Source organism: Ursus americanus, chromosome 22 (genome assembly GCF_024610735.1).
Source record: "Ursus americanus isolate L20-20 chromosome 22, mUrsAme1.1.p, whole genome shotgun sequence".
Lineage (NCBI taxonomy): Eukaryota > Metazoa > Chordata > Mammalia > Carnivora > Ursidae > Ursus > Ursus americanus.
In genome coordinates, this window is record NC_142148.1 from 33,653,802 (window position 1) to 33,679,938 (window position 26,137).

Sequence of the window (26,137 nt, forward strand, 5' to 3'; positions counted from 1 at the left end):
AGTGGTTGAAATACGCAACTTTGGACGCAGTTAGTAGTGCATTTGGGTGGTGTTTCTAATGGGTACTCCTGGCTTGGTGTCCGCGTTTTTGGCTGGGGTACGTTCTCTAAGATACACTGGCTGAGTATTAATCTCTGAGGTCTGACCCTGAACTTCTGAGGGCATATGGGTAACCACGGTGCACCTGCATGACCGCTATCATGATTGCAGAGGTCCGAAGCAAAATGTCCAGCCTCTTGAGGATTTCTTTCCTAATTTGAAGAATATAGATGTCTCTTAAATACGCGTGTAGGATGCCTCCCTTCCACATGCTTTCATTTGGAAAGCAGGCTTAGCCTTATGATACTGAGTAATGTAGAAATGGATCCCACTGTAATTTCGGAGCTATAGTGCAAGTGGAGCTTGGTGGGAAGCCTAATAATTGAATAGCTTTTGTAAGAGCTGTGGAGACTAATCACAATGTCAGGTTTGTTGTTTAAAATCTGGCAAGTGGACTCTAGTTATTCGCCTTTCCCCAATCTGGCTCATGAGATACAGTTCTCTTTGAATGGCCCTCAAAGTGTTTCGTGATTAAATAAGTTTGGGAAACAATGTACAAAATTTAATAGATTGAATATGAACCTATTGAAAACGCAGAGAAATCCTGCAGTACAGGATTCTGGTGATATTTGCATAGGTGGACCATCCTAAAACTTAACCCTGGAACTTTGTTTTGTGAAACATTCTATGTTCTCGGGCACGTTCTGGCAAAAGCTGATTTTTTTCTTTTTTTTAATTGTCACTCATGCATGGGTAAATCATGTATGTGTAAGTATGTGTTCGCTTCTTCATTTGATGTAGAAATAAAATCGTCTTGATCTAGTTAGAGGACAAAAGTCTATGTCACAATCTGTGCAAGAAAGATAATCTCCGGATCTCACTTTACATAATCTTACTGATTTTTCTTTATATCGGCGTTGCTAGTAACTTGAAAGTTTAAAAACTTTTATTTCCTTTCTTCTTGAGCCCTGAAGGGATTATGAAGGAGGTAAATAGGCAAAAGTGGCAGCCAGATGGGGAAGTGGAGACAAAGATTCTCAGGGGCCTGTAAGTTAGTACATTTCCTGAGTGGTGGGCATTGTTTTGCTTTCCTTTACGTTTATATCTTGAATTTTTTGTGGCCTTTGTTTTAAGGGAAGAGCTCAGGTGTAGGTTTTAAATTTTACTCTTCCTGTGGATAAACCCCAGCCTCTGAGCCAGTGGTACTTGCCGTGTGCAGGACCTCTTACTCATTCCTGGGCAGTTACTCGGCAAGAAGCCTGTAGAAAGCATTTGCTTGTATTTAATGTTCTGCTTAGAATGGTGAAAAGAGTCTCTGTCGGCCGCTCTGTCTGGATATTTTGTTGTGGCTGTGGGCACTGTTGGCCCAACCTCTCACTTTGTGGCCAAGGGGTGGGGCTCTGCCTAAAGGAGCAGTCTTGTTACATTCCCCGCTGCGTGAGTTTGCTCATCCCCGGTCTCTTGCCCCCTCCTCCCCTTCTGGAAAGAGTGAGCTTATCCAAGAACTGTGGTTGTCCCCTGCAGTTCTCAGCCTGCATCAGGCATGCTGTCAAGAGCCTGCTTCTGACTGGGCGAAGTTTAAATCCTCCTCGCTCCTTTTCAGGTAAGAGAACATACTTTCAGCTTTATGAGTGGCGGTTAAGGTTTACAAAGGGGAGTAGTTTTGGTAAGTTTACCTTTTTTTAATTTTTTTTTTTTTTTTTTTTTTTTTGCTTGGAGAGGAGCTATCACAATTTTACTTGTGTGGCTACTGAAGGGGTAGTGGAAGAAAAGAAAATACTTCTGCCTTTAAATTTCTTCGACCACCCAGACTTTTTAAGGAAGATTGTTTTAGTTATTCATTATCGATTTTTTTTAAAAAAGATTTTCTCATAAGGGAGAAACCCAAGACAAAATTAAGACAAAGTATATTAGACACTGCTTTGTGGTAATTCTGGCATTAGATACAGATTTAATGTCTCTTAAAATATCTCTAAACCTTACTGTAACTCATAGATTTTTCAATAAGGCATTTATCAGTATGATTTTATTGGCTGGTAGGGTGTGTGTGTGTGTGTGTGTGTGTGTGTGTGTCTGTCACTTAGCATTTTGCAAAATCTATTTTAAAAATGACCTATGTGGGGGCAAGGGACATATGAGAAATCTGTACCCTTCATCTAACTTTGTTATGAACCTAAAACTAAAAAATAAAGTCTAGCAAAAACTTTAAGCAGTCTCTTGAATATTTTCTGTGAATACCTTCATATGATGCAATATAGCAGAGTGTTAAACACTTTTTCCATCACAAATTGTTACAAAACTGATTCATTTTCATTTTAGCACTAAAAGTACAGGACCTGTTTCAATATTATGTTCTGATTGCCACTTTTTTTTTTTTTTGGTTCACCTGTATTAAGATAGGCAAAATAATCATTTTTAAAAGTGTTTTTCCTAAAAGAGCATGAAAATATACTTTGTACTTGTTGGAAATGTACTTATTCATGGTCTTGGAAAGTTAGACACGATGTAAAATCCCTTCCTGAAATAATGGACTGGAAATTAACAATTTATGATTTGGTGTGTGCATTCGGGGATGATCTTTTTAAAAACCGAAAACGTGTGATTACATGTATTGATAGACAAAGAAGTGATACCTGAGTATGAAACATGCAGTCAGCATAGAATTGGCTTCAGATAGCTTTAGAAAAAGATTTCAGGTTTGCGTACTTTGTCAGGAATTTTAGCATTTTTAAGGACCTGTCATCATGAAAAAAAGGGAAAAACCTTTAGCTTTGTGTGAACCATGACTAGTCACAGATAGTTGAGCATAAAACAGTCTGTATTATGATTGAAGTAAACAAAACATCATTAAAATAAACTTACTTCAGACAGCTATATACCTGAATAAAATGTGACATTCCGTGGCTATTTTTAAGGGGATTGAACTTTCCCAGCTGTCTCGCGGTTGAAAGAGGACGGTGGTGGAAAGCTCTTTTGATAGTTACCTGTTGGAGAAGACATTTTATACACTTTCTATATTAAGCAGCAATTACATGCAAAGTGATCCACTCTCCAACGATACACAGAATATTCCTGGACCTATTGAAGAAGAGACTTCCCCAGATGTTCAATACCAGCTCAACCGTGTTTTATTTGGAGAGACTCCGGGTTGAGGGGGGCAGTTCTGCACAGGTGAGGCTAGGGCTGAAGTGGCACGAGGACATAGCAGTGACCGCACCTTGACCAGTGAGCAGCTCCACGGTGTCAAATACCTGTTCACGTGGTTATTTTTTAACTGAACGGACATTGTCTGGTCAATACCAAGAAAGCGGTTTGCAAAGCAAATAGCTGAGAACGTGATTGAGGTGCACTGATAAGCTGGAGACACTGGCCCCTTTGTAGATGATGTAACTGGTGTGTGACCTGCTGTTTTCTCTGGAAGGAACGGATGGCATTGTAACCTCTGATGAGCTGCCGTAGCCCTTCTTGCCTGGGACTCATCGGGGGTAGCCTGGCCCCTTGCCTCTTCGGTGCCAGTCTCTCTCTCTGCTTTGCCACTGCCACCAAGGCCTCATCTCCTTTGGAAGCTGTCACTTCCCACCTGCATGGAGCCTTTTATTGCGTTGGGTTGGACTCGTGTTTGCACCAGAGTCTTCTGACAGCATCTCTTGCCCAACTTCAGCTCACTGATTTTTTTTTTAAGTTTTTTTGTTTTGTTTTGTTCTTTGTTTTCTTTTTGTAATCCCTACACCCAATGGGGGTGCAAACTCACCACCCTGGGATCAAGAGTCGCACATTCCACCAACCAAGCCAGCCAGGTGCCCTGCACTGATTTTAAATCTAGAAACTATCTGTGGGGAGCTGCTTCTTTCTCTTTCCCTTAACACACCATTTTCCCATGCAATCAACCAGTTTCAGGCAGGTGTGTGCTTAAGGGTTTATTTGAGAGAGAGCACGAGGGGGATGGGGAAAGCAGAGGGGGATGGGGAAAGCAGAGGGGGATGGGGAAAGCAGAGGGGGATGGGGAAAGCAGAGGGGGATGGGGAAAGCAGAGGGAGAGGGACAAGCAGACTCCCCTCTGAGCACAAAGCCTGAGGCAGGGCTCGATCCCGTGACCTTGAGATCATGACTCAAGTCCAAGTCAGATGCTTAACTGATGGAGCCCCCCCAGGTGCCGCGTCTCTGTGTGTGTGTGTGTGTGTGTGTGTGTGTATTTAAAAACACCTTCCTTGTCTCATCTTTGAAGTTGCAACTTAAATATTCTTCCTGGGTCCTGGATACCATGTAGACTCTTGGAGAAAGTGGGTAGGGGGGTGGTGGTGTGCTACTTTGTATTCTTCAGTGATTCCATTATATTTTCTTCAGCGTTCTTAATGAAAATTTCACACATATGGTAATTTGAGTTTTACAAGGTACAACTGTATGTTCATCACCGAGATTCTGCCTTTAATACTTTACATCCTCATATCCATCCACCTTTCCCTTTCCTAGCTTATTTTTGGTGCATTTAAAAATCCTAGGCATCAGTTTGCATATTTCAACATGCTTATTTGAACTAGAGTTCAGAATTGAGTTTATGTGAAATTCATATATGATGAACCATACACATCCTTACTTATAAGCAAGGTGAGCTTTGGCAAATTGGATACACGTGTGAATCAATCCCTGGCAAGATGCAGAACACTACCATTGCCTGAGAAAGTTCCCTCGTGGCCCCTTCTCGGCTTTTATGTGCTTTTGGGAATCTTTCCCCACAAAAGAACTCATCGCAAATGAGGGATTTGTGATCAGTTTATTTCTTCAGACTACGCTTGGATCAATTTCGTTTCATACAGATTAATCTCATACTTTGAAATAGAGATTGTACAACACTTTCTAGCAAGTTAATATTTAGTTTGTTTGAATTAACTCCTGGTGTTCTTATTTCTGTCAAATTAAAGTGTTAACAGTAACTTAGAATATCTGCTTTCTGGCACAGATTACTTGCCCATGACTTGGTTGATTCTTCTAACATTTTACAAGAGGGTTGGTAAGACCATATAAATTGAGACGTGGGGTTCTGGAGGTAACTGTATTCTACGAGGTTCTTTGGGCCAACGCTGCTGTCTTCTCGGGCCAGCTATTTGCTGTGACGATTTTATTTCAGAATATATTCCCCTCATGATTTTGCCTGATATATATGTTCACACTTTTTTTTTTCAAATCTAGATGCATTTGTATTTTGAATTTTTATATTTGAGTATAGTTGACAGGATGTTAGTTTCAAGTGTCCAACATGATTCAACCTCTCTCTGCATTATGGAGTGCTCAGCGTAGCTACCATCTGTCACCATACAACACTATGACACTATTACTGGCTGTACTCCCTACGCTGTACCTTTCATCCCCATGACGTAGTCCTTCCATAACTGAAACCTTGTATCTGGAACAGAAATCTCTGTTCCCGGGATCTTCTTCATTCCTGACGTTCCAGGTCTGCGTGCCCCGGTCTGTGCTCGCTTTACCCTCACTACTTCACGAAGGACGGGGCTGATTCGGATCCCCCTCGGTGTGGTTGCACAGAGCTGTGTGAAGTCTCCGCTCTCCAGGCAGCCGCTTGCTGGAAACGCCAGGTTTCTAGAAAGCAAACAATGCCCCGCAATGTCTTTGGTCACAGAGAGGCAGTGTTTTAGAATCTAGCGGGAAAGGAGCATAGCCGAGAGGGTAGGGTCAAACCGAGTGAGTTCACGAAGTTGCTCAGGGGCTATGAAGGACTCCAACTGAGTTCTTTCCGAGTGCCTTAAGAGTCCCGCTTCTTCGTCTTCTCGTTGGCATTAGTCACTTTAACGCCCTTGAACATGTGACTCATGTTCTGAAAGGCCACGTAGCTCCTTCCGCTGCTACTTACGTTTAGGCCTGTCTTTTTCAGTGAATGCTGAGCTATAAGCAGAGGGTTTATTCAGCTACTTTCAGCAAAAGATACCCAGAGTATAACAGTATAACACAGTTACAGATATTATACAGTACGTGCTCGGAAGCTTTTTTTTTTAAACATTCTTGCCCCAGAATACTCGATAGAAATTTGTAGTGATTTTTTAAAGGTACATCATTTAATAGGAAGTTTGTTTTCTTGCTTGTAAAGGAATGCAAGAGAATATCCTAGCAGTTTTTAAAAGCACGGTGTGTGACCCTTAGAACCGAATAGAACAAATACTCAAGAGTTACTATTCAAAAATAAACCAGAGACTGGCTGTTTATCATTAGGGAGAATGTATAAAGTTAACTACCTATCGGTCAGAAGAGACAATCCCTACATGCAAATTTACTGTTTTGTTTTCCAAGCTACTTAATTTATTGTTGCTTCTCTCTGAGATGAAAGGATAGGATTTTTGCAAACACTTGCCGAAGTCAGTTCTGATAAAGTAACTCAGAACCACGTTTTAAGAAAAATTCAGGTTCTAAATCGAAGCAGCTTTCTACTGGGTTACGACAGTATGAGACTTTTACTTAGATATTTTATGATGTAATTGGAAGCACCAGAGGCTTTGTGTGTGTGTGTGTGTGTGTGTGTGCGTGTGTGTGTGTGTGTGTGTGTATCCTTTGCATTTATTTGTACAAACGTGTAACAAAGTAGAGAATTGTGGGAGATGGTGAGGGAAATTTCCCTTTCTCATAATACCAAGCCCCCATGGAATAGAAAGAAATCTGTTTTCTTTTCTCCAATCCTGCAGAGCTCTTGTATTTATTATATGTTCATCTTAGAACAGAAGGCTGCTATTTGTGCAGGTTTTTATTAGATTTCCAGCTTCAATTAAAAATGGAAGATTCTAGGGGCACCTGGGTGGCACAGCGGTTAAGTGCCTGCCTTCGGCTCAGGGCGTGATCCCGGCATTCCGGGATCGATCCCCACATCAGGCTCCTCAGCTATGAGCCTGCTTCTTCCTCTCCCACTCCCCCTGCTTGTGTTCCCTCTCTCGCTGGCTGTCTCTATCTCTGTCAAATAAATAAATAAAATCTTAAAAAAAAAAAAAAGGAAGATTCTAGGACAGGAGAGAGGTCCCCAACCCCACTTCTGTTGAGCGGGATAGTTACCGGTTTTCTACGCGCATTTACCTCCTCTTTGCCAGTTCAGCATGAAGCTTTTCTCACTCTCGTAAAACGTCCGCCTGTCCCTCCCTTTCTTGAGTACCTCTTGTGTTGACTTACAAACTTTTTGGCGTCATTCAGGGTGCATAAAGACTGTTAATTACTCTCCATTTTATATATTAGCCTTGTCTTCCCAGTGACATTATAAATTCTTCTGCAAGAACCCTCTTACATTTCTTTTACACTTTCTAGCTTTTCTTGTTTTACATTTTCTAGCTTTTCCTGTTTTAGTGTTACAGAGAGGCATCGCTCAATAAATACTGTTGGCTGCTTGTCTGAATTTTAAGAGAGGCCGCTTGTCTCTATGAATGTGATGAGCTTCATTCCCCCTCTTCTACCAACTTAGAATTAATAGAAGGATGACTTCGAGGCAAAATCATTTGGCATTTTGTTTCCTTTTACCTTCATTTTTAAGTTACTACCATAGAGCTGGCCATATTTCAGTAACAGTCCAAACATCCACTCCTTTAATAACGCCTTTCATCTGCGATAAACAAGTTGTTTTTCTAAAATAATTTCATTTTCCAGAATGGCTCCATAGAGCAGGTGGGCTGCACTAATGATCTAGAATGTATGAAAAAGCTAAACTCTGAAGTTCAGCTTCTGAATGACTTTCTGAGCAGAAAATGGACCACACTTTGCATTGTGTATTCCGGTCAGAAATAGAGGGGATCTGGGGCACCTGGGTGGCTACCTGACTCTTGATTTTGGCTCCGGTTGTGATCTCAGGGCCGTGTGACTGAGCCCCACATCAGACTCCATGCTGAGTGTGGAGCGCGCTGGAGATTCTCTCCCTCTGCCCCTCCCTTCCTCTTTGTTCATGAGCTCTCTCTAGAGGGGTTCCATGAACAGCTGAGCTCTTTGCCTGGGCAAAGTTTGACGTCGTCAGGGTCTGGAGTGGAGCACTGAGCCAGAAGGACTGTTGCATTGGTTTATCCACCCTTCGTCTAGCTGTGTCTCATGATTGGATATATCCAATACAAAAAAAGAGAAATCAATGTCGATCGAGGTCATACTTTGTCCTGCACAGTGTTACTAGTTGCTAACTTTATGCCAACAGATTTTCCACGTGTCCTAACAAATTGGGGAACCTGGCAATACTGGGACTTGTGCTCTCTCTGTTAGACGAGGCACGTGCCCGAGATTTTTGCATTGGTTTCTTGTTGCTACCATAACTAATTGCCATGAATTAGTGGCTTAAAACAACACAAATGTCTCGGGATTCTGGAGATCAGGTCTGCAGGGCTGTGTTGTTTCTCGAGACTCTAGGGGAGCATCTGTTCCCTACCTTCTGGAGGCTGCCCACATTCTGTAGCTCATGGTTGGGTCACTCTGACCTCTGCTTGCATTGTCCTATCCCCTCCTTCGATTCTACTGCTTCTTTTTACCATTTATAAGAACCCTTTGCGGGGTGCCTGGCTGGCTCAGTTGGTTAAGCGTCTGCCTTTGACTCAGGTCATGTTCCCAGGGTCCTGGAATCTGGTCCCGCATCACATTGGGCTCTCTGCTCAGTGGGGAGTCTGCTTTTCCCTCTACCTTTGCCCCTCCCCCTGTTCTTTCTTGCTCCCTCTCAAATAAAATCTTAAAAAAACAACACAAACAACCCTTTGTGATGACATTGGGCTCACCCATCTCAAGATGCTTAACTTAATCCTTATTGCCATGTAAATGACATATTCACAGGTTCCAGGAATTAGGACGCAGGCAACTTCAGGGAGGCGTGGTTCTGCCGACCACACCCCAGGTCTACCCTCCTCCCCCAGTGACACAGCTGACCCCCTCAGACTGTCACCTCTGAGGTGGTGAACAACTGCAGTTGATTTCCAGTAACCGGAGTTGGTTATTTAGCCAGCACATAAGGTGGAGGTGTTTTCAAAATTGATCCTTTCCCCGTCTCTTCCCAAATCACTGTTGCTGGTACATCTCTGTATACTTCTCTTGGTATATTTTCTAAATGTTCAGTAATTTAAAAAACAGCTCTTCTTTCTCTCTTGGCTTGACTTTTCTTCTGTTTATTTTTTCTGACCTTGTATTTCAAGTGCTTTTTACCCTGTGGTTTTCTTTTCATCTGTAGAGTAAACTTCCCACTGATGAAGCTGTTTCTCCCCTCCCTGGTCCCTCGACTATAAATCTCTCAAAGTTTTTTTCCCCCCAGAATTTCTGGTTCTGTTGTGATTTGTGTTTTTCCTTGTTTCTCCACCTTTTCATGGAGTTTCTTCTTTTCACCCTCTGGTCCCTCCCTCACAATTCTTGTATCTTTGTCTTTTTCATCTGACAATAGAAAATGATGTACATTTTGAACTTGCGACATTGCCATTTATCAGCAGAACCTAGTATAATATCCGCTTTTCCTGATAAGAGAGTGGGAAAATTAATGTCAGAAATAAGCTGCTTAGAAACCTAAGAATTGAGGAAAAACTCATGCATATACAAAGGTATCTGAGGCAGGAACACTTTGTCCCATCTTTTCTAAGAATTGTGAAATTTTTACTTTTTGACCTTTCTTACTATTGTTAAGGCTGATAGTGCAGCTAGTGAAATAAATTAATCAGACCTCTTTTTACTTAATTCATGGGCAAGGCTATTCCAGAATTTTACAAGGGCACTGGTCCAAAAGACCAGAGCATATAGCAGTGGTTTTCAAACTGTGGTTCCCAGGCCAGCAGCATGAGAATCACCTAGGAACTTGCTAGAAATGAAAATTTCCATGCTCCACTCCAGTCCTCCTGCATCAGAAGCTCCTTGGGGTGGGGCCCAGAAGTCTATGTTCTTACAAGTTCTCCAGGAGATTCTGATACAAAATCAAGTTGAAGATCCCTTAGTATATTGTATTGTCAGCCTAAGGGGTTGGGGGAGAAGGAGGAACTCTTCTTGGTCTCTTTTTCTAGATCACTTTATTCGCTAGTCCCAGTCTCCAGGGATATCACTGCCAATAAACTATTTCACCCTAAATATTTACAATTCCAGTAGACTGCCCAAAGTCCCTTTATTTCACCTCAAATAGTAATCTATGGATTGGCATCTAGAAGAAATAGTTTTTACTCGGAGAGTCTACCCAAGGGCTTAAAGCTTAGGTTGTACCAAAGTAAACACAAATCTCATTTTTGGAACCCACCAACTTGTTCATCTCAGGCCCATTTCCCATTTTTAAAAGTATGGCAGTTTCCATAAGTGTTGATGTTTGAATTCCCTGAAATCTTTAAAATGAATCATCAGGTTACTCCGTGTAAAAGAAAAAAATTCTCTCCTTATCTGCCCCTACAAAATCATTCAAAGTAAATTTTGTATCTACCAAATAAGGCTGTGTCCATGGCAAATCAGGTCATCCATAACACTGTCTCCAAATCTGGGGAAAAATCCATGGGGCCACTTAATTTTATTGAACTATAATTTCCACGCAATAGCATGCATTCATTATTAGCGTCCACTGTGCATTTCCGTGAGTCTTGGCAAATGCATATGCCAGTGTAGCCATTGCCACAGTCATTATATAGAAGCTTCTGTTACCCCCAAACCTTGTTCGAGCCCTTTTGCAATCCATCCCTCCCACCTCCTTGGCTCCAGGCAATTACTTGTTTGCTTTCTGTCACTATACACTCTGTGTGCTTTTTCTAGGATTTCTTATGAAAGGAATCCTATTCTTTTCATCTCGCTTTTTAATTTTTTTAGCATAATGTTTTTGAGATTCTGCCATGTTGTTATGTGTACAAGTAGTTTTTTTTTTAATTGCCGGATATTAATTGTATGGATATATCCTAGTTTATTCACCTGTCGATGGAGATGGATATTTTTCTAGTTTCAGGCTACTGAAGTTGCTGTGAACATTCATGTACAAGTCTTTGTGTGGACATGCTTTTCTTTTGGGTAAATATCTAAGGATGGAATGGTAGGTCCCATGCATGTTCAGCTGCATGAGAAACTGGCTTCCCAAATGGTTGAGCTATTTTGCATGCCCACCAGCAATGCCTGAGAGTTTCCCCTGGGGCACTTTCACATGATGTGATGTCAGACAAATAGAAATGTAATTTTGTGTTGCTATCGAATGTGTATATATTTACATTACACATGTGTATAAGTGTGTGTGTGCATATATGTAAGCATAGAAATATAGATATGTTTCAGAAGAACACCAATTTTGCTAGTAAATATTTTATATAGAATATAAAATTCTAACTCATGAACTTATGTACACAAACCCTTAAACTACATATTGATTGATTTCTGTTTTTCCTTAATATTTATTTACTTCTGTCATTTGCTGGCTATTACTATTGACTGTCAAGTGGCAAGCTTTAGAAAAATAATAGCAACCCTAACACCGGAAGATGGTCATTTTTTTCCTCCGACTTGGGAAGAGGTTACTGTCCTAGGAGGTTGGTGTTAGCTGACATTGGGATAGCTGAGACCACCAGTACTACGTGATGCAAGGTGCAAGGACCTATGAGATACACAGCGGGCGTGGGGGTGCCGATGAAGGAAGGAATGACCTTACAAGGAACAGGAAGAGTGGACTGGCAGTGAGGAAAGAGCTTTTCAAGGAGGGGTGGTCAGGACCCAGGGATCAAATGAGGATGGAAACCCATGGATGCGGCCACCATGGAGACAGGGAAACCGGATTTACACACACATCATCATGACACCGAGCAGAATGTGAAGATGTCTAAGAGGAATAAAAGCAGCATGTTGTCAGGGAAGAGACTGACTCATTCTGTAGCTGAGATGGGGAGGGGAAAATCGAGGAAAGCTTCCGGAAGAGCAGTTAGTAGCGGAACAGAACATTAGAATAATAAAAAGAATTCCATCTGTATATAGGAAATGCTGGAGTTGTTGAATAGTGTTCCTAGAGTATGGGAATAAAATCTATGATTGGTTTGGACAGAATTTTATCTTAAAGACGTGATGACTAGTTAAGGTGCTGCTGTTAATTTATGTCCCACAGCGAGCAGAGGCCCTGGGACTGGCCTGAGCCAGGGGCAAGGTGCCGGTATAAATTTCAGTGACTCATCTCTTGTCTAAAATAGCAGCAGGCGAGGGGTCAAAGTGTAGTAAAGGAAGGAAGTCTTTTTAACACATGTTCCTCTTGAAAGCAAACTTAGAACCAGCATACGTCATTGAGTTGCTCAAGCGGGCGTAGAAGGATAAAGGTGGGCGACGGATCATGAGCCTGCAACCAGTCATGAAAGGTGCTGTGTTCTACGCGGAGACATTTTGATTTTTCCTATAGGCCAGCCATTTTCCAAACGACTTTAGGCATACCGTTGGCCATAAATGAGGACATTCCGATGAGATACATTCAAGGGCTCAGAGACTTTTAAGGGACTAGCTGTCCAGATTTTCAGCCTTATACATCCTCTTTCCTAAAATTGATCCACCAGAGAATGTGTCTGCTTTCCTTTCTCCCTTTCTACCAAAGGAAGACATTCCTCTCATCTTTCCAGAATTTCAGTATGGTACATTGTCCTGTGATGTGAAGCATCCCAAGTGCTAAACCTGAGGACACTTTTCTCAGGACAGAGTCCAAGACCTATTTGGATCATCCTTCGGTGGGTAATTAAAAATAAATGTAATGATGGATCATGGTCTTTGGCTTGAAGCCCCAAAGGAGTTCAGGGGTTTAAGTGCTGTTAAACTCCTACACGCCTCTGCTTATTTAGGCTAAAAGGATTTATAGCATTTGTGTATAGAAATATGAAAAGTTGGAATAAGGTTGATGCCAAACCTTTGTTATTTTAGCATTCGTGAATGTGTGGGTTAATTTTTTAAAAGCTGTATGTATCATATCAAGAGGTACATTTCAACTAAAATTTTACCCTTAACATTTTGGTCAATTATTCAATATGATATTTATGTGCGTTCTTTTTTCAATTGTTTACTAGTAAGTGTTGTATAATTCAGAAGAAATTATTTCATCCTTACAGGCTAAATTCAAAGTAAACTAAAAGCTCTAAATGATATGCCTTTTTTGGGTGTGTGTAGGGATGTACAGTCAATAAAATACTTGGAATCATAAAGATCTATTCATTAGGATAAAACTTGTAGGGGGAGTAAAATGGAAATGTGAAAAGGGAATGATAAAACATGAATGTTAAAGAAGAGCTTATTTTTTTTTTAAAGATTTATTTACTGGGGAGAGAATGAGAGCAAGCACACAGAGGGAGAAGCAGACTCCCCACTGAGCAGGGAGCCCAATTTGGGGCTCAATCCCAGGACTCCGGGACCAGGGAATGAGCCAAAGGCAGACACCTAACTGACTGAGTGACCCAGGCACCCCAAGAAGATCTTATTTTTAAATGGGAAATCATGAGTATCAATTTGCTGTTGGGTTTAGATTCTTATGGATTTGAGTGATATAATAGCTGTTTTATTTAAAATGTCAACATTGGGGCGCCTGGGTAGCGCAGCAGTTAAGCATCTGCCTTCGGCTCAGGGCGTGATCCCAGCGTTCTGGGTTCGAGCCCCACATCAGGCTCCTCCACTAAGAGCCTGCTTCTTCCTCTCCCACTCCCCCTGCTTGTGTTCCCTCTCGTGCTGGCTGTCTCTGTCAAATAAATAAATAAAATCTTTAAAAAAAAAATAAAATGTCAACATTGACAGCAGGACAGAAATTACATCCTTAACAACTCTTTTGAATATATGATGAAAAAAATTGATATTAACTTGAAATTGACTTTTGGCTACACAGTTATTTCTAGATTGTTCTAGAGGGATAAAGTACAGATTTTTGAGAACCAAAAACCTTTTGAATAGGGGAATGCCTTACAGGATTGATGGCTTTGAAGAGGAGGTGTTCTGCTTCCAAGTGGAAATGGGGAGGGTGCAGTGCGAAAGTTGGAAGTAATGAGAGACTAAGATCAAGTAAAACCATGAGTAGAGCCTCATGAGCGATGTACCATTTAGGATGTTTTCAACAGCAAGTAAGAGGAAGCTTCAGTTTGGCTTAACAAAATAATTATGTCCCCCAACAAGAAATCTCAAGGTAGAGTGACTCCTTTGTTGATGAACTCAGTGAATTAAGGTCTGTATGGTATGCTCTTGTTCCGTGGCAAAGGGCATACAGGCTACCATGGCTAGTTTAGACCAATCAAAACTTATTCCCTGAACCTGGGGCTGGAGCACACCTTGCCTGAACCACATGGCCTTAGAAGGACCGTATAGATAAAACTGGGGGAAAATGAGGCTGTGGCAGAAGAAGGAAAAGAGGTAAAGAATTCAGGGAGGCCCCAGTCCTGGGCACAGCAGAGAGTGGAGAGAGCAGGCACCATTACATGACGCAGATAGAATTTGGAGTCCATGGGATTCAGCCACTAACTGGATGTGGAGTGTAAACAGGTGGGATTAACCTAGGCATTTCTCTCTCTGGTTTCTGACCTGGTCACCAGAGAGATGGTGGGGCCATTTAATGACGTGAGAGTCAGAAGGGTGTGCAGATGTGGTAGGTAGAATAATGCCTCCCACCGAGATGTCTAAGTCTTAATTTCTAGAATTTGTAAATTTTACTTTACGTAGCAAAAGGGATATTGCAGATGTGATTAAGGTTAAGGACCTTGAGATGGCTAGGCTGGCCTGGATAATCTAGGTGGACACAATCTAATCATCAGTCCTTAAAAGTGGAGAACCTTCACTGTTGTCAGAATGATAGGGAATACGAGGGACAGAGAGAGGGAATGAATGAACTGGAACGTTAGAAGACCTGGCAGGAGAAATCTAAGTATGAAAGGAACCTGGGACTTGACTTAGCGTTGCAGGCTTTGAAGATGTAGGAAGGGAGCCAGGAGTCAAGGAATGTACCTGGTCTCTAGGAGCCGGGGTATAGCAAGGAAACCGATTTTTCCCCTGGGACCCTGCAGAAAGGAGCACAGCCCTGTGGGCACCTAGATTTTTAGCTCCATGAGACTCGTGTGACACTTCTGACCTATTGAACTTTAAGATAATGAATTTGTGTTTTAAGCCATGTGGCTTGCAGATTTTATTGGAGCAACAGGAAACGAATACAGCTGGCTTGCTCAGGTTTTTCACTGAGGAATGCATATTTCTTCCCGAGATCTTGAATTCGAGGTGCCAGAGGTTAGCCGTCTAGGGTTGTGGGCATTTTGACCTCTCTGAGTACATGCTTGCTTTAGCAAGTGAGAGAACAGAGTTATGAAGGAGCACTTTATTTGAAGCTTACTTGTTTTCAGTTTTCTATACTTCATTGTCCTCTTCCTCAAAATTAGGGTTCAGAATAAAGGACCTCAGGTGCCCTTCAGCTTGAAAATTCTGAAGTTATTTGCCTTCCGTAAAATAGAACGTATCACTACCCAGGACAGTCTCCTCTCTGGTGAGGATGAGGAAAACGGGGAGAAGCACATGCAAGAATTATTGGTGAACACAGGAACACAGCATTCGCTATAAGATGTGAGCTCGAGCTTCCAGTGGTTCAGAAATGCAGCATTCCGGAATGTTAGACCTCAGTCAACATGTGCCCTGGGATTTTTGTGCTGAAATCACTCATTTTGCATCACGGTCGGTGAAATAGAAGGTTCTGAACAGAAGCATGTGTTGTCCTAAGTAGCTCGGGGGCAGATACCCACCGTCATGAAAATCTCTGTGTTCTGGCATCCCTGTGGATTATTACATAACCTAATCTGGGGAGGTGTTGAAAGCATTCCTGTCATGAACCGTGGCGCTCCTTTGTTCAGAGACTGTAAGTCTCACGAGGAGAACCTACCGCCTGATGGAGAACCGTTGCATTATAAAGCTGGTGCTACTGTCTGGACTGTGCAAGTGGGCCATTTGTTAGGTATAGGCCATCTGTATAGGGTAGGGGGGTATAGGAGAGCAGTAGGGAGAATGCACGCCAAAGTCCGTCTTTTAGGGCCACCTCTTATCCCGTTTAGCATGAGTACTGCTCCGACTGAAAATCCCCTTCTGCACAGGGGAAAAAGTATAATTTCTGATATAACTGCTGTCTTGGACACAGAGATGGGCCCTCTCGCTAAGCTGAAGGCTGGACTTCAGTCTCAGCTCCCCGGGCTGAAGATCACCTTTATACCCATCGTCACCCATTCAGGGACAGATTCTGCGGAAAAAAGGCCCTAGATTTCCTAATAGTTATCTCATTGACAGGGAGTTTGACATATGATTCCATCTGGATCAGCTTTTGCTCTTCTACCCTAGAAAACTTTAACAATTATTTAAGTACTTGAGCAATCACTGAACACATGCCCTTGAACTTGTCCAGACCTGGGCTTGCCACATGCTGTAGTGAGACTTGAAATGGTTAAGTCCACCATGAATGAGCCCCTTGAGCTGCAGGACCCATAGGCTGTGCCTGATGATGTTGCTGGGGAAAGTTGTTTGGAAATTATGACCTTGACCAGACTTTGCATAGCTGATCAAAATGTAGCCATGGGAGACTGACGCACTCACTTAATGTCTGCAGACAGACTGCCACTGTCCTGGGACAGCTATTTAGGGGACTTGGCGATAAGCATTGTCTGCTCTTGCCATATCGATCATCATTCGAGGTGTGTCTCAGAATAAGTCTCTATAACAAACAACAAACACAAGTGTTTCCTTGAGGACTATTTGATAACGTGTTTTTTTCCCGGTGCTTTCTGGGTCTCTGTTTTAGTCCTTTCTGGCTGTTTTTTTTTTTTTTTTTTTAAAGATTTTATTTATTTATGTGACAGAGAGACAGCCAGCGAGAGAGGGAACACAAGCAGGGGGAGTGGGAGAGGAAGAAGCAGGCTCATAGCGGAAGAGCCTGATGTGGGGCTCGATCCCATAACGCCGGGATCACGCCCTGAGCCGAAGGCAGACGCTTAACTGCTGTGCCACCCAGACGCCCTCTTTCTGGCTGTTCTAACAAGATACTGGAGTCTGGGTGCCTTAAACAACACACATTTATTTCTCCTGTTCTGGAGGCGGGGAAGTCCAGGACTCAGAAGCTGGCTGATTCGGTGTCTGCTAACACCCCTCCTCCTGGTTTGCAGGGAGACATCTTCTCTCCGTGTCTTCACCGGGCCTTTCCTTGGGTCATGCGTGTGGAGAGGAACAGATCTCCTGTCTCTTCTTCTTTCCGAGATCATTAATCCCATTAAGAGGCCCTATCCCCGTGACCTAACCTAACCCTGATTGTCTCCCAAAAGTCCCACCTCCGGATACCATCACCTTGGGGGTTAGGGCTTCAGCATATGTATTTTAGGGAACATAAGAGTCTCACTAGGACAAGAAAATGAGAGAAATTGTTGTGTAGAGGTTTTTTGTTTGTTTGTTTGTTTAGCATAATGCTAATACAGTATCCCAAAGGATACCCATTCTTTGGGGCTGTTTTATTTTTGTTGCTATAGGAAGGAGATGAATATCGATAATGGACTTAGGAATTACTTTCAGATCTTGGGCTCGCATCCTGAAGTGATTTTGAGGAGAAGGCCAGAGTAAGTAACTGATTTGAAGAACAGCCATGAAAACAGTGGGGGTGGAGGGGAGAGGGGTGTCTGTTTTGTTCTTTTTCCATAGCATCTCATAGGCCGGCCCAGGGTAATTGTTCAAGAAATACACTTTGTTTAAATGAATCGATCATTCGTTGGAATGGTTTACAGCAATAACTAACTCGTTGAAGAGCTATTTCTTGTCTTTTTTTGTTGTTGTTGTTAAAGATTTTATTTATTGGAGAGAGAGAGCTGGGGGGGGGGCGGGGGGAGACAGAGAGATAGGGAGAGAGCACAAGCCAGGGGGAGAGGCAGATGGAGAAGCAGACTCCCTGCTGAGCAGGGAGCCCAATGTGGGGCTCAGTCCCGGGACCCCGGGATCATGACCCGAGCCAAAGGCAGACGCTGAACTGACTGAGCCCCCCAGGCGCCCCTGTTTCTTGTCTTTAAGTGCCATTCAGCTTTGGGCGCCATGCTTGGAACCCCCATCATGCAAGTAATGGGTTAAAGGTTCTTTCTCACCCTTATGATATCAATCCCTTGGGACTCTTTAAAGTTGGCTGGCCTGGAAACTACATCAGGCCAGGCAGAAGTACTTACGAGAGCCTTGTTTTTCCTTTTTTGTCCAAAAGTGAAGGCTGGTGCGAATTTACCCAGTCATCCATGAGTCTAACTCCAAATTGTGCCTCAGCACCCCGTGGGTTATTACAGAAGATGCATTCATGGTAGTGAGTACATACTTGGCTTGACTAATAACCAGTGACAGGCTTCTGGCAGAGGTGGAGATTAAGAGAGAGTGGAGCTCACCTGGCATAGCTCAGGAAGTGAGCCTGGGATGGAGAAGCTCCTGGGCTGCGGATTTTCAGCTTTCAGTGCAGGACCAGTTGGTCATCTAGGCCTAAAATCCATGTTCCTCCGCTGCGGGGCCATAAGGGCCTGACCTGTGCAGCTCTTCTGACTCAGCTGTCTCCCCGGAGTCCTGTCTGTGTTCTGAGGTATCACTGAGGGGAACAGTTTGGGGGTACTTGTGAAAGGGAAAGTAAAATACCACTCAGTTGAAGTCCCATTGAATCGCTCACTTCAAATTGTATTTATAAGGAAGAATATGTTTACTGGGACCTGAAGCTTTCACTCAGTGGGGACTTCAGAACCCATCACCTCTTTCTTCAAGGGGGTGGGGGGCAGGGAGTCAAAGTGCTCTCCTCAGAGCAAAACCAGGAAGAATCTGTGTGTGTCAATTAAACTGCAGGGAGATGGGGCGCCTGGGTGGCTCAGTTGGTTAAACGGCTGTCTTCGGTTCAGGTCACGATCCCAGCATCCTGGGATCGAGCCCTGCGTTGGGCTCCCTGCTCAGTGGGGGGCCTGCTTCTACCTCTCCCTCTGCCACTCCCCCTACTTGAGATCTCTCTGTCTGTGTCAAATAAATAAAATCTTACAAAAAATAAAAGTAAACGGCAGGGAGAATAAGGTTCAAAACTGCTCCTGCCCCTAGAGGATATTGTCCAAACACAAGTGGTCTCTACTCTCCAAACCAAGTGCCTCTTACAGCCCAGGAGGCCTGGGGGCTCACCCTCCCACGAAAACGTGCTGTCATTTGTACCCCGAGATGCTCCTGAGAGTAACAGGGTGACCTCAGATTGGCTCACCACGCCCATCTTTGATGATGCAGTGGCAGGAAGAATTTTCCTTGTCTGCGTTTCTCTCCTTCAGTTAGTGCTGTGGGGGATAAAGTTCATGAAGGGACAGGTGGCACTCGTCCAGAATAAGATAGGGGAGGCAACTCTGAGACAAGGTGGGGCAGGTTGCAGGGGCCATGACACTCCAGAGGAAGTAGATATTCTTTCCCGTGACCACAGGTAAGGGAAAAGAAAGATCTGCCGGATTTTCCAAGTTAAGTTTTGGAGCAGTATCAAAAGGGACCATGGAACCGGAGATATTTATTTAGATAAGAATGTGGGTCTAATCTAAATTATCATTATGTTTAAGTTTTTCTTGTTTGTGATTGCAATCAGAGAGTGATGAATACTGTTTGAAGTTTTTTTATGGTTTTGGGAAATATTGTATGCAGATGTTTAAAGTTGAATGCAAATCAAATTAAGGAAAATGGAATCTCACTTTCTTGATCACGGGTGCTTTGGAGAAACATCTTAATTTTGAATTGGACATTCTGATAGATCACTGGTGAATCTTAGGCTGAGCTGCATGAAATTGATGTTTTCGTTGGTCAGAATGATTGAATAGTTATAATTTCATATGGTTCGTCCTAATATATTTATATCCTTGGTCTTTTATCTAGACACAAGTAGATTAATCTATAAAGCTATTAACTCTGTAGTGAATATATTAATAAACTGAAGAATCTACTTCAAGAACTACCCTCCCTGCTCTGTCATTTTTGCCAATTCAGATTTTCTTTTCCTGGGTTTCCTTTAAAAGAGGCCACATTAATTTCAAAACTCTAAAGCATCTGGAATGTACTAGAAGATGAGAACTTTCAAAGAACGGGTGAAATTGAAGGTAGAAGGCATCCTGTTCTGTGCAATGACTCTTAAAGCCCTAGCACCTACTGCGGTGATTTTGAGGGCAACCCTTGGTCAAAAATAGTCATAATACTGATATTATGGCCATGGCGGGGGGAAGGGGATCAACACACTTTATCTTCTTTCTTGACTTTATTTCAATTCAGTCTTTCCTATTTGAGTACGTTGCCTTATTTGGCTCAGAATGAGCTCAAGGCAGGTTTTTTTGTGAAATGTTTTCTTTGCCATGCAAAGCACTTCCTGTGAAGCTCTGGGTGAAACATGCTGGTGTGGCAGATACCATGTTGTGATGTCTTTGAATGTGCTGTATTTGGGAAGCCATCCATAGTTGTAGTTCTAGAAATAATTCAGATCAATAACATGACCAGGACCGTGGATTTTATGTTGTTTTGAAATTTAAATTAGCATCAAAAGAAAGCATTTGAGGGTCAAAGTCTACTCCCCCCCCCAAAAAAAAATCAGTGTGTTTTTTTTTGTTTTATTTTGTTTTTTTTTTATGATTAGGAAACATTTTTATGCAACTAGTTGACTTTTAAAGAAATAAAACCTTGGCACTCTGGACTGAATTATGGGCTGTAAGGTACTTTTATGGATTGTTACGTACACATGACACATAACTCCATGGGCCCGCGTTTATTAGCGGAACCGGTACCTTGGCAGTCCCGCGTGTTAATTTATGTAATGCTTACACTACTACAGACCACTCTGGTTTTTCTGTTGAAGCAGAATCACGGGTAGGTGAAACTTGTGGACCATAAACTTGCTTTGACTGCACACTCACTGGACTGGAATCCTCTATTCAATAAATAGCAGGTGCTAAGTGGAAACCTAGTGTTTGAACGAGAACCTTGTCTAGGGCCTTTTGGGGTATTTCTCCTGAAATTTAGCGAGGACATGTTGCACAGTTTTGTTCTGGAATCGTCCTTGATGCCCTCATCTGCACGGAGTCTGTTGGTAAATCCTGGCCTCTCTACCTTCGGAAGGTACCATCTTCTGTTTCACCTCTTTCCTTCTGCCACCGTGGTGTAGGCCTTGTTCGCCCTCACCTGGATGACTGGTCTCTCTTCTCCCAGGCTTGTTTCCTGCACCCCCACTGCTATTCGTCTGTCCTTCCCTCAGCCAGAGCCACCAGCTAAGCAGAAGTCTGACCCAGCCCCTCCCTTCCCAGCTTCCTCCAGCAGGTCTTCCGCTCACTCCCAGTACAAGTTGGGATCTTGACCATGACCTCCCAGGCATGCGTGATCTGACCTCTTGTTGCATCCATCGCCTCCTGCCTCAGCTCAGCCACACTGGCCTCGGGCTATTCCTTGCACACACAGGTGTGCGGTCCTCGGAGGCTCTTTGCCTCGGCCACTTCCTCTATCACGAGGGCCAGTCCTTCCCACCTCACTTCCCTGGTTGATTCCTTCGCTTCCTTCAAGTCTGCGTACCTTCAGCTTAACCCCCATCCTGTTCTCATCCTTTTTCCTTCTTCCATGGCACTTAGCATTTTTCAGCTTCTGTAACTTAGCAGTTTATTGGGTTTAGTGCTGACTTTCTCTCCCTTCTCTAGCATGCGCGTGTCCCCCTGGGTCCGGTTTGGTTTTGTTTACTGAAGGAGCCCAAGCACCTTCACAGTGCCTGACTCTGAGGGGAGGCTCTAAATATCTGTTACATAAATGAAGGGTCGTCAGGGTGATAGATGGGCCCTTATCGCCTCTTGACTGCAAGTCCTTCTTTTTAAAAATCAGCTTTAATAAGTCTGAAAGCCATTGCCTGTTGTTTTGGCTTCAAAGACTTCCTCTTTTACATATCCACGAATAAGATGAGTCAAAAGAAAGTTTAAAAAAAATAGTATTTGTTATAACCTATTCTTGATGATTCTGTTAATGAGAGATTAGCCTCTGCCAACACAATCTAGAAACTTCCATTTGGTTTGCCGAGGTTTCAGAGGATCGGGGTGAGGCCCTTCTCAGGAAGGGGCCATTCTAACATCTATGGAAAATAATCCCGTACCCTTGGTTCCACTTCTCTGAAACCACCTGATAAACGAATGGGAACGTTGGGCGTTGTAATGTTCTGAAGTGGCTTGAATAGTCCTGAGGTCATGGCGTTGCTTGAACGCCCTTTCTCGCCTTCCTGTCTATTTGTGTGCCTTGTGGGTGTGGGAAAGCTCGGGCAGTTTCACAGCTGCTTCTGCCCTGCTTCCCATGGGACAGTCCGGGTCCCCTCTGCACACACCGGCTGTCTTCTCTCTCCGCCAGGTTCCTTCTCCGTCTAACTAGGATTATTTTGTTACCTTCTGCTTCCCTTCCCAGCCTGCTTATCTAGGTCACTTCCTTTCCTTCCAGCCACGCTGCCTCCCGGGAAAGTGCAGGGAACCCAGGAAATGAGCCCCCCTCCCCCCAGCTGCTTCCGAGCTTGGTGTTCTAGCCATCTGCCCATCCTTTCCAAACTGAGGGGAGCCATTTGCCCCAGGCGCTCAGCCCTCTCTGCACTGGCCTCAGAGACCCTTCACTTCCCGCCATTTCCTTACAGGTGGCCTGTGGTTCCAACCAAAGGGGAAGACTTGCCATTTCCCAAACCCACGCCTGCCTTCCCCGTGCTCACTCTCCAGGAAACACCAGGCCACCTCCCCACCTTCCTTGTTCCCCCCCATCTGTAGAGGACCCCAGTGACATTTTCCATGTTTCTCTTGTAACACTGAAACTAGGCAGCCTACTGTAGGTCATGGTGTACTTCAGGTCAGCAGTACAACCGTCTTCACCTCCATGCCCAACGGTAAATGCTCTGAGGGCAAGGACTCCGTGCTCTTTACAATGTCTGCCTTGCTGTGTATGTAAGTAGTTCAGAGAATCGTGGACTGTTGCTGATCGGAGGTGTTCTGAGCATAAAAACATTGGTTAGTCTGGGATTTCTGGAACTGTCCTGATTTTAAAATTTTCTATCCCTTTATCTTCCATAAATACAGTGTATTTTTCCAGCAACACACACTGATGTTTAGTTTGGAAAACAACAAGTTGCTGTAGACATCAACTAGTTTAATCCTTCATATCTATGGATGGTGATTGAAGGTAGTTTCAAGGGTGGGTGGGCTAGGCTCCCTTTATTACCCTCTCTGCATTTTTCATGATAGCATAAGGGGGTCCACTTGGGAATTATTCTTAGAGCTCTGTTTTGATACAAAACGGGTTATGAATATGGCCTTGGTAATAAGTCAAAATACATACTTTTCCCCACTCAGTCAGACTAGAAGCTTTCTCCCAGTCGCAATGTAGCGCGTCTGTAGGGTAAGAGCCATTCGTTCACTCGTTCATTTTAGCAAATATTGATCGAGTGCCTGCTATGTGCCAAGTACCCAATACAGATAAATCAGTCAGAAGTTCCCACCTTACAAAGCTTGCATTCCAGGAGGTACGACAAAGTGCAGTGACAAGTGTGCCGGGTGGTCTGTGCTCTGGAGAACAGGGGGAGGACGGCGCTGAGCAGGAGTGAGGGGAGCTGCAACTTAAAACAAGATGATTGGCGGAGACCTGAAGGCAGCAAAAAATGAGCCCCGAGGATATCTACAGGAAGAACATTCTAGGCAGAGAGAACAGTGGCTGTGTGTGGGGGCGGCTTGTCCTGTGCGGGAACGGCAAGGATACAGCTCTGCAGCCGGGAGTGTGGGGGAAGAGGACTTGATGTGTTGATGGAGGTAGAAGGAGTTCAGACTGCTTCAGGCCCTTAAACAAGCATTTCTCCGCTTTGGCACTACTGACACCATGGGCTGGATAATTCTTCACTGTGGGCGCTGTACCATCGTCCATTGTAGGGTCTTTAATGGCATCCCTGGACTCTACCTGTTAGATGCCAGTAGCAGCCCCCGCCCTCCAAGGGTGACAACTAAAAATGTCTCTGGGCATTGCCAAATGTCCTCTGAGGTGCAAAGTCACACCCATGGAGCACCAATACTTCAGACTAAAGTAAGGACTTTGTTACTTGAAGTGGTTCTTTCATCTTAACAAGACTTCTCTGGCTGCCATACTGAGAATAAATTGGATAGGAACACAGGCGGGAGAAGGACGCCCGGGAGGGATTTGGCAAAAGTTCAGGAGGGACATGAGTGCATCGAGAACCAAGACTGGGGTGAGCTGGGGTTGGTGAGGAGTGCTCAGGTTTGGGATATTTGGAATGAAGAGCTGTCTGGATTTGTGACAGAGTGGGTATTGGGTGTCAAAACGGAGTCAAAATTAGCTACAAGGATGTGGGCCTGAGCACAGAGCTTGCAGGTGAGACACTGGTTTTTGGGAGATGTCTAGAGTTTGGCATTTGAGAACATTGGTCGTCCTCTGATTTCTCCCTCACGGTACCCCTGGGAGGTGGGTATGCTCTCCTTTTACAGTAAAAGGACATGAAGCACAGGAAGGTTAGTTGACTGCACAAAGTCACACAATCTCTACAGAAGAGGAACAGAAAATTAATCCTGAAATGTCTGCCTACTAATCCCCAGCTCCTCAATACTCTTGAGAGTGCTTTCGTATGGTTCCGGAAGTCCCCAACACGAGGCCATTAGTATTGTATGCCCCGTAGAAGTTCATTCAGCAGTTTTTCATGAAGTGAATTCTGCTAAATGCTTTAACATTTCAAATGGAGACGGTCATTTCTTTTGCATCTTGTACAGGACTGAAAACAAACTTGAGAAATGATTGCGTATAGTAAAGCCACCTGGCATATCAGGAAATAAGGTTTGTGGTTGATTGGGTCTAAGTAACCATTTCTCAAAGTCCGTCCGGTTGAGCCCTACCCTTGCCTGGCTCATCAAGGGTTCTGTGGTCAGTTGTGTTTGGAAGCATGTCCTGGGTCCTTCTCTTAGGGATCCACAGTGCATATTAGACTTCTTCTGTTCCTCCTCTTACAGGTACTAAGCATCTCAAAGGCACGGGTGCTGTTATACCATTTTCCTCGTCTTGGATGCATTTCTGTTGGTCTGCCCTAGTCACGGCTGTGTCCTGGTATTACCTTGATCTGCACGTTCTCTCAAATATACATGTCTTTAAAGCCTAGGTATGACATTAACAGGCTATTTTGTACCCCTTTCATTTTTCTAGCCGACCCTTCTGACCTTTTAGCTATGTGGCCGTCAGACCCCGAGTGATGAATGGGAATGGATTTTCTTGAACTAGATCCTGAGATCTTTTGCATCCTCTATCTAAAAGCAGGTTCTCTTTCTTTTTGGTTATATAATCTGTGCATTTGAACTGTGGGACTCAACAGGGTAATTGCAACCCAGGAGCTGTCAGCAGTTCGAACCATGGAGCAGGCAGCGGGGAGCTGTGTGCCATGATTGATTCCTTGGGTGTTTGCGAAGTCCGAGGGTGATGTGAACTGCAGTGCCCTGAAGAGCTGCCCACAGGCCTCTCTGCTATTGCAAGTCATGCAGTCTTGCTGTAGCTTAACCTAAAACAGACCGCTGCTGTTTCTCTTCTCTCTGAGAATCATCGGTGCCAAGGGAGCAGTCTTAGGAGGTCTCCGAGAGTTTATCCTTGATGAGTTGTTGGCAGGCCAGTTTCATGGGTGTGTGACCTGTGCAGTTACACAGAGCCCAGACTCAGAAGGGCTCTGTGTTTGGTTTAATGCTCTGTTGTCACTGTCTTGAAATTCTTCATAACAAAGGGCCCATGTTTTCCTTTGGCAATGGATCCTGCCAATTATGTAGCTAGTCCTGATCCTAAGAGCTGGCCCATGTCCTTGACTTCCTAGCTTCCACGGGGAGGCCACCAAAGGAGGAAGGATTTTGCATCTGGAGGGCATTTAAGAACGACCTACAGTGCTAATCTCATGTTTCTTTACATGCTATAGTTTAGGGTTCGAGAATTGGAGTATCCATTGACTTTAGAGAAAGAACATATTTCTAGATGGTGGACCCATTCAGTTGAGGAATGGCTTTCATAATTAGCACTGAGTTTTTCAATAGGAAGCGATGTGGGACCCTAGGCCCTTCTCAGAGTCTGTGTTCTCGCTGACACAAGAGCTAATCATCCGTATATAGAGTAAGATTTTAGATGGGACACAGGATACTTC

General features: G+C 43.7%; 1 protein-coding gene across 4 annotated transcripts in view; it reads left to right on the forward strand.

The window, feature by feature from the left end:
- PLCB4 (phospholipase C beta 4) overlaps positions 1-26,137 on the forward strand; it is a 399,303-nt gene that overhangs the window by 96,648 nt on the left and 276,518 nt on the right. The window contains exon 1 of one of the 4 annotated variants that reach the window (XM_045808918.2): positions 1,309-1,642. The exons of the other annotated variants lie outside the window; for them this stretch is intronic. The gene's annotated coding sequence lies outside the window, so the exon portion shown is untranslated. Of the gene's footprint in view, positions 1-1,308; positions 1,643-26,137 lie in introns of those variants that run through there. 4 annotated transcript variants of the gene reach the window in all.